The following is a 15,161-nucleotide window of genomic DNA, read 5'->3' on the forward strand; positions in this document are numbered from 1 at the left end:
ATCTCCCCAGGGAAAAGGAAAGTAAAATTGTGTCATCCTCAAATACTCACGTAATTAAATTCACGTAAAATTAAAACCAAAATGAAACCTCCCTCTTCATGTTAAAAGTAGTTCACTTAAGCAGTCCATGTACTGTCGGCTGCTTCTGCTACACATTATTAAGTGACTGAAAAGATTAATTTTAGCAGAAATCACAGTTCAGTGGTTATTAGGCTAGCATTAAGCAAATAAGCATCCTGCCTCCAAAAGAAGCTGATGGCTGCTTGGCAGAGGGAAAGAATAGAATCACCTTTTTCTGCCACAGGCAATACTATAGTATTCATATTCCATGTTTCAGTTTGCAGCTTGCATATGTGTCTTCAACTCATGAAATATTAGGAGAGGACCCTTTTCAGGAAGTGAGAGTCTGAACATGACAGACACATAATCTCATCTAGAATGGCAACTGCCTGGTTCCTAAACCACAAGTATTCATTTCCACAATTTGCAATAATCTACCCTGTGCATACCAGAGCATTCTAGACAGAACCAGCAGTAGCAGGCTGGTCTCCAGCCCCACAGGCTTTTCCGTTAAAACCAGATCCATAATCAAATGCTAAGAAAATATATGCCCTCAACCCTAAGTCAAAAATACAAATGCAAACTATATGAAAGTAATGTTCTCTGGGAGAAGATACTTGTAAATCTAGTTTGCATATGGAAATCAAGGTTGCTTTGCTTCCCTGCACATTATGTTGAAACAAAGATAAACAACTTCTTTGACCTTGACCAGGAGCTAGGAGGCTGTTGGCGACACTGAATGACACAAGCTGGCCTCAGACATGGGGCGGGAAGAGCGTGGTGGAGATGCGAGAAGAAGGTAAAGAAACAAAGGGTTTACAGCAGGGGTGAGGAACCTCTTTCTGTAAAGGGTCAGATAGTATATTTTTAGGCTCCGTGGACCGCTGGGTCTCTGTGGCAACTCCCTAACTCCGCCTCTTGGAGTGTGAAAGCAGCCAGACACAATCTGTAATGAACGGGCTTGGCCATGTTCCAATAAAACTATTTACGAACATTGAAACATGAATTTTAGATAATTTTTACATGTCACGAAAGAGTGTTCACTCTTTAGAAATTATTTTAAAATGTAAAAACCATTTCTATTCTAGCCTTGATAATTTGTCAACCTGAACAGACTAAGACTGTATGTCTGTTCTCTGAGTATGGAGAACCACACCTGGCAATTTGCAAGCACTTAAATCTCCTTGAATGAATGAATGTATAAGGGATACCAATCTATTTGGGTTTAAAACAAAAAAATATGTGAAGACAGTCTGACACTTTCAAGGGCTTTGTCACAACCTTTTACTTGCTTATAGTTCATATGGAGATCATAAAAAGAAATTGAGTATGCATGATTCTGTAAACTTTATGATCTTGCAGCTGCGAGTTTAGTCTCGAGCATCACGATTTAGGATTTTAAAAAGCCTGGGCAACCCTTTCATCTAACCACTTCCTGTCACAGAAGATAAAGGACTTTGTCATTGTTCTTAACTCCAATTCATCCAAAACCCCTAATTTCAAGGGTCTCACTCATGAACTCCGCTGTCTTGGTCTACTCAGGCTGCCATAACAGAATACCATAAACTGGGTGGATCAAACAACAGAAATATATTTCTCACAGTTTTGGAGGCTGGAAATCGTGATCAGGGTGCCAGCATGGGTTCTGAGGAGGCCCCTCTTCCTGGCTTGCAGACAGCTGCCTTCTTGCTGTGTCCTTACGTGGGAGGGAGAGAGCGAGAAAGCTGGGGGTGTGGGCAGCTCTGTCGTCTCTTCTTATAAGGGCTTTAATTCCATCGTGAAGTCCCCACATGCATGGCCTCACCTAAAGCTAATTATCTCCTAAAGTCCGAATCTCCAAATACAGTCACTCTGGGGGGCGGGGTGGGGGGGCATGGCACAAACCCTCAGTCCATAACCACTATCTTTTGAGTTTCCACCCTTCTGCTTGTAGTACCAACTCAGATAATTACTCAACACTAGTTAACTCTACGATCCATCGATCCTACCACTTTTCAATGCCCTCCTTCTTCCTGGGGTTCTCATTTCCCTACCTAGCTTAAATCCTACAGTCTCTCATTCAAAGCATCCCCTTAAATACATTCTCAACCGCCAGAATCTCCATCCACTATCCTGTGAGGTGAATGTTGTCATCCTCTCCATCCCCATTTTAAGGTAAGAAAATCAAGGCCCAAGGAGAAGCGTCCAGCCAACATTCAAGCCCAGACTTCACAGCCTCCGCTGCTTCTTGTCTTATTAAAGTTTATTCACCTGGTCATTTAGCACAGTTGGTTTACTAGTGAATACACTAGAGAGATGGTTTAACCAGTGCAACTCCTACCGTGGCCTGCAGACTAGTGCCCACTGGGAACATTGTTACCAGTCCACCACCGGGTCGTTTCAGAAAAGCTGATGCTTGCATTTTGTGCATCTTTTTTTTTTAAATCTCATTTTTCTGGTAGTTCATTTAATTGTATTTTGTAGAAGTAACAGCCCAGGATGAATTTGAAATTAAAAAACAAACAAACAGAAACAAAACACTTTTTCAGAGATAATTTTTAAAGCTCTAGTTCGAGCAACTAAAAATGCAAGTTAATTTAGCCCAGTATGTTCTAGATTCCAATTTTATTAAAAGAGAAAATCTGTCCTATGCAATTATTGCATCTATGAGCCAACCTATTCAAATTAAATGATACAGATAACTTCAACATGGAAACTCAATCCAAAGCGTTTTGAACTGAAAAATTATTAAATATCTTTCCCAATGTTTTTCCCCAACTCTCTATATCCCCCCTGTTATAAGTCTTTTCACCTAACTATGTGAATGATGATCAAATGGCAATATTTTCAATTTCATGAAAAACAACAGTTTGACCTCTTTTTGCCTACTCTGCCACATACACCATACTTTTTCTCATTATTGAAATTTAATTCTACTAATTAGAGCAAATCAATAGTACGTGATCTCATAGTTTCACTTGGATCAGGGCTTCTCAGGATACCTGGAAAACTTGTTAAAACACAGACTGCTGTGCCCACCCCCGGAGATTCTGATTCAGTAGGTCGGGGATGGGCCCATGAATCTGCATTTCTAACATACTCCCAGGTGGTGGCGGTGCTGTGGATATGCCAATCATATTTGGAAGAAGCACCAAAAACACCAGATAACTTTGTGAATTCAGCCGAAATATTCATTCATTCCATTATTTTCGTACGGTAAATATTTAAAAATACAATTTAACAACTTAAAAATGTTTTTAAACAAATTCAGATTAAAATCCAAGGTATTTAAGAAACATCAGCTCCTAAAGATGACTCTTGCAAACGATAAACTTGACATACTTTCCAGCACGTAGTATTTTACACCTTGTAGATGTCTCATAAACGTTTGCAGAAAAGAAAGGAAGTCAGGAGTGGCAGAGAGTATGGGACCTCACCTAGTTCAATAAAACAATTGGGAATGGAACTACTGTTATTTCGGATCATGCATGCTCCAATCTATTCTAGTATAATCATGAGCGCAAAGCTACACTGGGTTTTGCCAAATATTCTATCCCTTTAATTTGACCCCTCTTCCAGTTGAAAAATATTGCCAAAGAATAACCTCAGATTGTTAAAATATCACAAAACTCTCAGAGAACTGTGATTCTGAGCTTTCCCATGCCTCTTCCCCGGGAGCATACCGAAACACCCTGTCCTTATGTGTGTAGTTTTGCCTCCAATTCTGGTATGTCTGCTATTGTCAATCTCCCAATAGATGTAGTGAAATCTTCTGGATTAGCCCAATTTGGCAGGCTGTTGTTAGGGTGTATTCAACCTAGCAAGCTGATATCTGTATTATCTTCATTACTTGGTAATATGCAAAATACTTCCTAGTTAAATATTTTATTTTAGGCCATCTCAGATTGATCATCAATGTAAGACCTCCATTACAATTCTTCAGCTACATCTTGCATGTCTGTGCAACTTAAATAAACATTTAGCTTATGCTAATCTAGGGTCAACTTAATAGCCTGCCACACACGTATCAGCCATCTGGGCCATATTGCCAACATTCTTCCTGACATCTATGGGTTACAACTCAACCAAGGTTTCCAGCGATGAATTCAAGAGGTTACTTTTCCATATTTTACTACCTATACCTTTTATAGAAAAGAAAATTGAGGCCTAGAGAATTTAACTAATTTGCACAATGGAACAATACTTACAAGCATTATAACCCAGTTCTCACTCTCATTCTGTTTATCTGGTTAAAGAACCCTATCAAATAGATTCAACCAGAGTCCCTGTAGGTAGGAGCTGTGGAGAGGGGTGTGGGGCTGGGGGAGGAGAAGGAAGTAAATTCTAATCCTGGGGAAAAAGGAGAAAAATTATATATATATATATATATATACATATATATATATATGTAATTATAAATAGTTTGAAACAAAATATAAGAAAAAGTTAAAGTATGGTGAAAAATAATCATGCATATTTCAAGGAATACAGGACAAAGAAAGAAAATTATCTTCTATATGAGACTAAGGCAGAAATGGTCCCAAAAGGGAAAAAGAAGTAAGAGCAAGAAATTGAGCATATATTCGTCACATTTATACAATAACCTTTAGATTGTTTAAAAAAATCAACTTCATTTTTGTTTTCCCTACAAAAACAGTATGCCTCCCAGAGTAGGTACTCAATAAATGTTTGTTGAATTGAATTTAAATTACTCAGTTTGGCAAGATGATTCCTTCTTCATAGTGCTCAGAGGGAAAAAATCATTAAATGGATTTTTATCCTACCTTTTATAAATGATTCTATACTGCTGGCCCAGTTGAGGATTTTCCTTTGTAAGATTATTATGTTTTACTTCTAGTCTCTTGTACCTCCATTCTGTGTTTTGTACTAAAACTGCAAGTAAGAGAGACTCTCACTTGCCAGGTCCCCACTGTCAAATTTCAAAGATTTCCGCAAACAGGTTAAGTGTCTTGAAGCCAACTAATTTCTTCAAGGAGCCAGCTGAACCCTGATTTTTGCTTGTATGATATTGCTGCCCTTGTTCTATTTCAACCACCCCAGGCAGAGAATAAAATCTTTGCTTGGCCTTCAATTCCATGTTTGTATTTATTTAGAGTTTGCAAATGTCTTGCACATTATTATAAACAAGGAAAATCTTTGGGGAACTTTAGAACTCCAGTTGGAGAAATCATTGCAATCAGAGCTTTCGCTCATGGGTAGGCTTAAAGATCCATTGAAGATCCCATCAACCTTTAAGAATTTTTTTTAATACAGTGTTAAATTTCCTTGAAAAGTTTACATCAAGAAGTCAAACTTCATGTATTCGTCATTTTTCCAAACAAGGACTGTTGTCTCAAAAGGCTTAGACTATGTCTTAGAACTCATTCCCACTCATATTTCACAAAATTATATTAAGCAACAAAATTTCACGTTTGAAGGAGACTTTCTTCAGCTTTCTTCTTCTTTAAACTTGTCCCATGATCAGGGTGGGGGGAGAGTAGCTGACAATAACTTTCCCATCTTGGTTGATTTTCCATTTATTTCAATGCAGGGACTCTTTTCCTTCGCCACACACATGTGCATAATAATTAAAGTTTAGAATGGGTCAGAGAGGCCATCTGGTCCCAAATTGACTGATGAGAAAATTGAGGCCCAGAGAGATTAAAATCCTCTCCTCAGAGGAGGAAAAGAGCCAGAATTCAAAATGAAATCTAATGACTCCCAGATGATTCTTTCCTCTGCTTTTGCATTGTCATTTATCTTTTTGTTTACTACCTGTGTCTCATCTTGCCAACTAGATTATCCTCAGCTTAGCTCCAAAACTAGTCAATGAGCATCATCTCTGTTCTTGGTGTCATCCTAGATGTTGGAAGTAAAAGATAAATGACACCTTCCTTTCACTCAAGAATGTTTGCCTTTACAGTACCTGTGATGATGAATGTTGAAGAAAATCAGGGCTCAGTCCTGATGTTCATTCATTCACTCCTTGACCAAATATGTACTGAGCACCTGTGCTATGACAGGTATTGTTTAAGGCACAACGGTGAATAAAAATAATAAAATTCCTGCTCTTGTAGATTTTATATTCAACTGGGAGGAGAGGCAGGAGATATGTCTATTGGTGAAAAGTGCTGTAAAGACAAACAAAGGGTGAGGGGGACAAAAATGATGGGGGTCCTATTATAAATGGGCCAGAAAGGCCTTTCTGGTAAGGTGACCTTTGAACCAAGACCTCAAGTAAGTGAGACCAACCCAACTGTTTGGCTGGTTTCTATCAGGCCTGTGCTACGATTGGGAATGAAAAGGTGTGAGCATAGCAGGTATAGAAAATTAGATTCCTTTGGTTTTATTACAGATTTAGTCTTTTTAAATTATTTATTCAGATGAAATTCACCTAACATAGAATTAACTATTTCAACACATACGACTGGGTGGTATTTAGTATGTTCACAATGTTCTGCCACCATCACCTCTATTTCTAAAAGGTTGTCATCACCCTAAAAGAAAACTCCATTCCCAGCAGCCCCTAGTAGCCCCCAATCTGCTTTCTGTTTCTCTAGATTTATCCCTTCTGGATACTTCATGTAAAGGGGATCAACCAATTTGTGAAACATTTTGTCTTGGGCTTTTTTCTGTTAACATCATGTTTTCAAAGTTCATCCACATTGTGGCACATGTCTGTACTTCATTCCTTTTATTTACGGCTGAATAATATTCCACTGATTGTATAAACCACAGTTTATAGATTCATCCGTAAATCCGTATTGGCCTGTTTCTACCTTTTGACTGTTGTAAATAATGCTCCTAGGAAATTTTTTGTGCAAGTATTTGAGCACCTGTTTTCCAATTTATTATTTTTTTACCCCTCCTTAATCCATTTCTGAGTCTGTTCACAAGTCACCTTTGAAACTAAAAAAATATTCTAAATGACCCCACAGGGATGAAGGAACAAGTATATTTGAAGCCTCTAAACGAATGCCTGGCACATAAGAAGCCCTCAATAAATGGCAGGTGTTATTATCAATGAAAATAATGAAAAGAACACTATGCTAAATAGCACACAGGGAATGCAGACTTCATAGAGAATTCTTCCGGTCTGGAGGGTAGAAGTGAGTGGGGACCCAGATCCTTGTGGAGAATCCAGCTTTTCACAGCCTGTCCCTACACTCTTCATCCACCTCATCTACTTCCCAGTAGCTGGAGAAACTGGCTGGAATTTTTTCTCAGCATTCAGGTCATTTATCTGCCATACTCTAAGATATTCGCTAGTCCCCAGATTTGCCAGTGAACATGCTCTGGGTTTTGCCCTGAAGTTACACAAACCTTGTCGTGAAAAGCAAATGGAAAGAGATTGTTGTGTTTCTGATTGTGTAACTTGGCATTAAGTGAATCTCTAATTTATGTATTTAACACGCAGCTGCTGACATCATTGCCTGAAGCAATATCAAGCAGGTCTGATCCCAGCCTATTTGCCACCCAGAGTCAACACCATTTAAATGCATTGTGACAATAAAAATTCCAGTTTTATCTAGAGCTAAATATCTGCTCAAATAATCACTTGATCATTTGAAGGGCTAGGATTTTGGAGATGCACTGGAGTCAGGAGAACTTGAGGTGTTCCTAGTCATTCTGTGGCTTGTTTTGACCTCCAAAAGCATAATCCTGGCATTGTGCTACTTCCCACATTGTATTAAGGTTACTTTATATGACCCTATTACCTCATCAAAGGTTGCAAGACTTATCCTATATTTGTTTACCTAATCTGGTCAATTCGGTCAACACGGCTATGAGTTGTACAAGTCACTACTTAATTAAGACCATATTTTATTTTTTAACATCAATTATGCCTTCTTTTTTTAATTTCAACTGAAGTTTCTTTCATGTATTACAATATTAACAATGTTGGTGAGAGAAAATGGTGACAATTGGCCTAACTGTAATTTGTAGTTACTGGCCAATGCCAATTTAATATCCTCACAGAAGTGGCAATTTTAAGAAAGCCATGTTTTTCTTAAGAAAATAAAACAGTTCTCTTTACAATAATCTCTGTTCCTACATTTGCACTTAGAGCTCCTCTACTTGCAGAAACGAATTCTGGCTCTTCCCTGTATAGCTGTCTACCTTCTCCATGTATCATATTGCAGACAGAAGGAAGCTTTCAGAACATTCTCCCCAGACATTAAAAGAAAAACACAGCAACAAGAGGCCTTCACTATCTCAGGGCTGAGTGACCCAGCTGAATTATCATCAGAGCTTAGACCAAACTCCAAACAAAACAAATATAGTTATAAGCAAAATTTCTCTACAAGAAAAATATTTTGCAACTTTGAAACCTTGTTGCCATTGACTCAGTAAACTATACCATGCAGAGGTACAAATTGACTCTGTGATGCTACAATCTCCACCTTCCCACTAGAATGTCTTTAAGAACAAGGCTTTGTATCTCTGGTGCCTGGCGATTAATATAGGGATGCTGAATAAATTTGGAAATGAGTAGGTTCTCAACGCACGTTAGTTGCTGAGCAAATAGGTTCAGTAAATTCCTCTTCCTATACGTATATGTATAACTGATTCACTTTGCCGTACACCTGAAACTAACACAACATTGTAAGTCAACGATACTCCAATAAAAATTTTTAAAATTTAAAAAATTTAAAAATGAAACAAAATATAGTAATTTTCAGTAAAAAAAAAAAAAAAATTCCTCTTCCTAGAACTTGAAAACTCAAGGAACAGACAGTTGTCAGTATTGCCAAGACTATTAGAAGTATTTTAATCCTTTATTTGCAAATATTGAATAGATTGTTCTGCAAAAAAAATTATTTTGTAGAAAGAACTGTTTTCATTTATTTCAAACTTGTTCCACTATCTTTCTCCTCCCCTGGACAAAAAATTGTTTCACGGAAGAAATTATATCTTACTCATTTGTCTAACTGCACCAGCGAGCATAGTGCCTATTATTAGTTCCAGGATAATTTCTAGCATTTCTAGTTCCGTAAGAATTTCTGTTATTGCTAAACTGAATCTTTAAGAGGTTGATCAGGAAATAAGTCAGTAGGGTGGGATGGCAACCCCACACCTAGAAGCAATTACTGCTTGACTGAGGGTTTTGCACAGAGGCAGCCACAGTCCCGCTGAATCCTTTGTTGAAGGCACTCTCTCCCACCCAGCACAAGAGCAAAGGAGAGGGCCCGGGAGATCTGGGCCACTTGCATTTAGAAAGGCCAGAAGTCTTTTCCAAGTCCTGTCTCCATGGTGTGCAAACTCAGAGACAATATGTCGTGTATTGGTTTCTCAATGGAATTGAGGTTTCTTGATGAAATTCCACTGCTTTCCCCTGAAATAAAAATAAACATATTTTCTTAAGTGCAAGAGGATCTGCTAGGAATCTTTCACTATAAGGTTAGGGTTTCTGAGACAGAGGGCGTTGCCTACAGAAATGTTTCCAGGTACCAACCCACCCCTTCAGCCATTCTCAGCTTAGCATATCGGACTAATCTCAAGGCATCCTACCTTGTCCCTCTGGGCCTCCTGAGAATGGTAAGGGCTACAGAGAAAGAGGATAGGCCCATCCTACACCAGGGACCCCGAGAAGCAGGAAGAGCTCCTTTGGAGGTGAATGAATTTTCTGAAAGTTGTGGTATAGTAGAAAGAACACTGGGAAAGAAAGAAAGGAAGAAAGTGGAAGGGAGGGAGGGAGGGAGGGAGGAAGGAAGGGCAGGAAAGGAGGGAGGCATGCCCACAGATCTGGTGCTCATAGAAACCTTATGAGTAAGCCAAGGCAGGGGGTTTATTTCCATTTTACTAATGAGGAAATTGAACCTCAGGAAAGTTGTTCAGTCAATATCTCACAAATAGGGGAGCTGAGACTTGAACCCAAATCTTCTGATTCCTAGTCCTGTGGTCTTTCTGCTGCAGATACGACAGCATCTTTCTTTCTTCATTCTCCTTATTTGTGCCTACTTAAAATTTCTGTGAAAGATTGATTGGCACCTGGATGAAATGGCGTGGGTACAGGGACATTCACTCTGTCCCCAGAGTGTCTGTGATCAAGAAGTTTGGCAGCTCATCAGGAGGAGAATGATGAAATCAATTAACCCAGGGATTCCCGAAGAGCACAAGACAACTCGATACAGCATGACCCTGATACAGCGTGATCCCAAGGTATATTGTCAAGTGTAAAGCAAATGTGATACGTATCAACCTGCACGGTATCAACCCAAGGTCCCCAGGGGTGAGGGCATCTCAACCAGAGGAGGACAGTTCTATGGTCTCCGCTATGCCCTGCTGGAATCCACACTCTTTTGCCTCCCCCTCCAGCCCATTCAGGGTACAGGGCTGTGAAAACCACTCCATAGGGCTCCTGGAGCAGCTCTCTGCGGAAGTCTGGGCTGTGTCTCCAGAGTGAGAAATCCTCTAGATAGGGAGGAGCCCAGAAAGAGTATATTCCTCCAGGGAGCAGTTTACTCCAGGTAGATGTCATAGAGTAACAACAAGAAAAGAGGATTCCTCAGCAAGAAAAGCTGGCGGCAAACAAACAACTCAGAGCTGTAAGACTGAGCAGAGAAAAGTAAGCGTGCGACACACTTCAGCAGAAACCCTGGAACAGCAGCAGAAGTAGGGGTCTCAGCAAAACCAGCCAAGCTGCCGGGTCTGAGCAGTGAAGAAGTGGCAACGCCAATGGGGACCTCAAGGCAGTGGCTCAAGCTACCAACTGATTGCTCAGTAGCAATCCCCAGAATTGCAAGGCTGTTGTAGTTGCGAAGATTCAAAGCTGAGAGGGGTCCAAGGGGAAGTCATGAAAGAATATCCATGGTGAGCAAGGGCCTCCCTGGGGGTGACACTGGCCAGGCACCAGGCAGTGGGACTCTGCAATGACCATATCATGGAAGTGATGAGCATCTTCAAGATCACCTGAGGGTTCCCATCAAGGCAATGAAATGTTTTGCTTCCCTCCCCTCCCCTCAACGTGTATAATTAAACTAATTTGGCACAAAGCTTAGTGCCACAAAGCCAACTCAAAGCTGATAAATGATCCCCGAATAATAGCCTGAGAATTTTATTACCCAAGGCTAAATCTGGGGGTACAAGGCCAACATCAGAGGGGACGAAAGGAAGTTATTAGCAGCAGAGTGGCTATGTGAGCATTCCAGGGTTTACTGAAGGCAGGAACTTTGTAACGGGGTTCATGTGAGAGGCTGACAAATTCATATTTGCCAACGGAAACCGTTGTCAGACCAAATGAAAATTCCAATAAAATGTTTCTCATGACTGGTATAATGCATTCTAACTTTCCTATTTCCATGATTTGATTAAAGTGTGTGTTTGTTGTACAGTAGGCATGACCATAAGTATATTTTATTTAGTCTGAATTCTATTCCTAACATCCTAAATATGCCCCAGGCCACATATTAATAGTTTAGGGAGGTTTACAACCACTGAAGAATATTAACTAGAGCTTTCTTTTGATCCATTATGAATTCAAGTTTTTAAGAATAAATTATGTACAAGCTTTCTTTTCCCCAATGTGCCATTTATAACTAAAGAATATATACAATTCTTTTGGGAAATACATTGCTGTCCAGGGTTATATTATTATAATACACTACTATTATTATTATAGTATAGTATATATTATAACATTTTATTGCACAAGATTGCTATCATAATCTAGCTTGAAGTGGTGTCTTGATACACATCTTTGTCCTTAATATATATCTTATTAGACACAGGTCAGGTGCGGGGAGAGTCAGGCATGGACTGAATTTCTTTTTTTTTTTTTTTCTTTTTTTTTTTGGTCATGCCACACGGCATGTGGGATCTTGGTTCCCCGACCAGGAATCAAACCCATGCCCCCTGAAGTGGAAGCACAGAGTCTTAACGGCTGGACCGCCAGGGAAGTCCCCTGGAATGAATTTCAAACATAGATGAAGCCGAGGTGACAGACTTGAATCTATGGGCCAGACTGGTCCTGCAAACTGTTACTTTTATCCCACGCATTTAAAAATATTACATTAACTAACATAAAAATTCAGAAATCCCACATAAAAAACAAAATTGAGAAACAGGCCTGGCAACTCTGGGCCTGCCTTCACTTATAACAACCATCTGTGGGAACTGAGCATCAGCCAACCCCAGAGCTCTTTGTCTCAGTCTCCATTGGGCTCTACGTGGCTCCTGTAGGTCCCTGAGTCCGCAACCCCTGGGTTCACAGCTACTGGGTTTGCAACCTCTGAGCTAGAGAATGAAGCAGTGTTGTTAGGGTGTGAGGAGAGGTGAGGACAAAGTAAGAGCTGTGGTGGGAGGAGGGGAAGGATGAGAGTCACAGGTTTTGTAGACTATATGTATACAGCACATAAGGCACATGATTTTACAATTTGTTGTGACACCAGAATGTTCTGCTTAATGTCAAAGACTGGTCGGGGCTCTGCCCTTGTGCCTAGAGATGTGAACAAGAAACAAAGGTTAGGCTCCTTCTCACAGTGTCACCAACGGGAATGAGCATCTGGTGGAGGAAATGAAAAGAAACTGAGCTGGGAATGACACTGAGAATAATTTAAGTTTCCTTTGTGATTTGGTCATCTTTACACACATCAAATATTTTATTGTGCACCATAATGCAAGCTTGCCTTCAAGAGCTCTTGAGAAATGTTGGCAGAGATTCCTTAAATTCCCTCTCAATTCTTCTGCCCTTATCATTTCACTATAATACAATTCTAATAAATCCTTACATTTTATTTTTATTGAGGTATAATTGACATACAACATTATATTAGATCCAGGTGTACAACATAATGATTAGGTATTTGTACATATTGTGAAATGATCACTGCAATGTGTAGTTAACCTCCATCACCACACATAGATACAGAATTTCTGTGTGTGTGATGAGAACTAAACTTATATTTTAAATAGGAAAAAAAAAAAAAGGAGTTCCTCAAATTCAAAAAGATACATGTCATGCTTCCCTGGTGGCACAGTGGTTGAGAGTCCACCTGCCAATGCAGGGGACGTGGATTCATGCCCTGGTCCGGGAGGATCCCACATGCCGCGGAGCAGCTGGACCCGTGAGCCATGGCCGCTGAGCCTGCATGTCTGGAAACTGTGCTCCGCGGCAGGAGAGGCCACAGCAGTGGGAGGCCCATATACTGCAAAAAAATAAAAATAAAAAAAATACATGCACTTCAGTGTTCATAACAGCACTATTGACAATAGCCAAGACATGGAAGCAATCTAAATGTCCACTGAAAGATGAATGGATAAAGAAGATGTGGTATGTATATACAATGGAATATTACACAGCCATAAAAAAGAATGAAAGAATGCCATTTGCAGCAACATGGATGGACCTAAAGATTATCATACTAAATGAAGTAAGTCATACAGAGAAAGACAAATATCATATGATATCACTTATGTGTGGAATCTAAAAAAAAAATTATACAAATGAACTTATTTATAAAACAGAAATAGACTCACAGACATAGAAAACAAACTTATGGTTACCAAAGGGGAAATATGGGGAGGGATAAATTAGAAGTATGGGATTAACAGACACACACTACTGTATATAAAATAGATAAACAAAAAAATACATAAAAAACAAGGACCTACTGTATAACACAGGGAGCTATATTCAATATCTTGTAATAGCCTATAATGGAAAAGAATCTGAAAAAGAATATACATATATGTATATATGTGTAACTGAATCACTTTGCTGTATACCTGAAATATTATAAATAAACTATAATTCAATTTTTTTAAATTTAATTTTATTTATTTATTTTTACAGCAGGTTCTTATTAGTTGTCCATTTTATACATATTAGTGTATATATGTCAATCCCAATCTCCCAATTCATCCCACCACCACCCCCCTGTCACTTCCCCACCTTGGTGTCCATACATTTCTTCTCTGCACCTGTGTCTCAATTTCTGCCCTGCAAACCATTTCATCTGTACCATTTTTCTAGGTTCCACATATATATGTTAATATACAATATTTGTTTTTCTCTTTCTGACTTACTTTACTCTGTATGACAGTCTCTAGATACATCCATGTCTCAACAATGACCCAATTTCGTTCCTTTTTATGGCTGAGTAACATTCCATTGTATATATGTACCACATCTTCTTTATCCATTCTTCTGTCGATGGGCATTTAGGTTGCTTCCATGACCTGGCTATTGTAAATTGTGCTGCAATGAACATTGGGGTGCATGTGTCTTTTTGAGTTATGGTTTTCTCTGGGTATATGTCAAGTGGTGGGATTACTGGGTCGTATGGTAGTTCTGTTTTTAGTTTTTTAAGGAGCCTCCATAGTGTTCTCCATAGTGGCTGTATTACTTTACATTTCCACCAACAGTGCAAGAGGGTTCCCTTTTCTCCACGCCCTCTCCAGCATTTGTTGTTTGTAGATTTTCTGATGATGCCCATTCTAACTGGTGTGAGGTGATACCTCATTGTAGTTTCGGTTTGAATTTCTCTAATAATTAGTGATGTTGAGCAGCTTTTCATGTGCCTCTTGGCCATCTGTATGTCTTCTTTGGAGAAATGTCTACTTAAGTCTTCTGCCCATTTTTGGATTGGGTTGTTTGTTTTTTTAATATTGAGCTGCATGAGCTATTTATATATTTCAGAGATTAATCCTTTGTCCATTGATTCATTTGCAAATATTTTCTCCCATTATGAGGGTTTCCTTTTCATCTTGTTTGTAGTTTCCTTTGCTGTGCAAAAACTTTTAAGTTTCATTAGGTCTCATTTGTTTATTTTTGTTTTTATTTCCATTATGCTAGGAGGTGGATCAAAAAAGATCTTGCTGTGATTTGTGACAAAGAGTGTTCTTCCTATGTTTTCCTCTAAGAATTTTATAGTGTCCAGTCTTACATTTAGGTCTCTAATCCATTTTGAGTTTATTTTTGTGTATGGTGTTAGGGAGTGTTCTAATTTCATACTTTAAGGTGAGCTGTCCAGTTCTCCCAGCACCAGTTATTGAAGAGGCTGTCTTTTCTCCATTGTATATCCTTGCCTCCTTTGTCATAGATTAGTTGACCATAGGTGTGTGGGTTTACCTCTGGGCATTGTATCCTGTTCCATTGATCTATATTTCTGCTTTTGTGC

The sequence above is a fragment of the Leucopleurus acutus genome, assembly GCF_964270905.1.
Source record: "Leucopleurus acutus genome assembly, chromosome: 3".
NCBI classification, from domain to species: domain Eukaryota; kingdom Metazoa; phylum Chordata; class Mammalia; order Artiodactyla; family Delphinidae; genus Leucopleurus; species Leucopleurus acutus.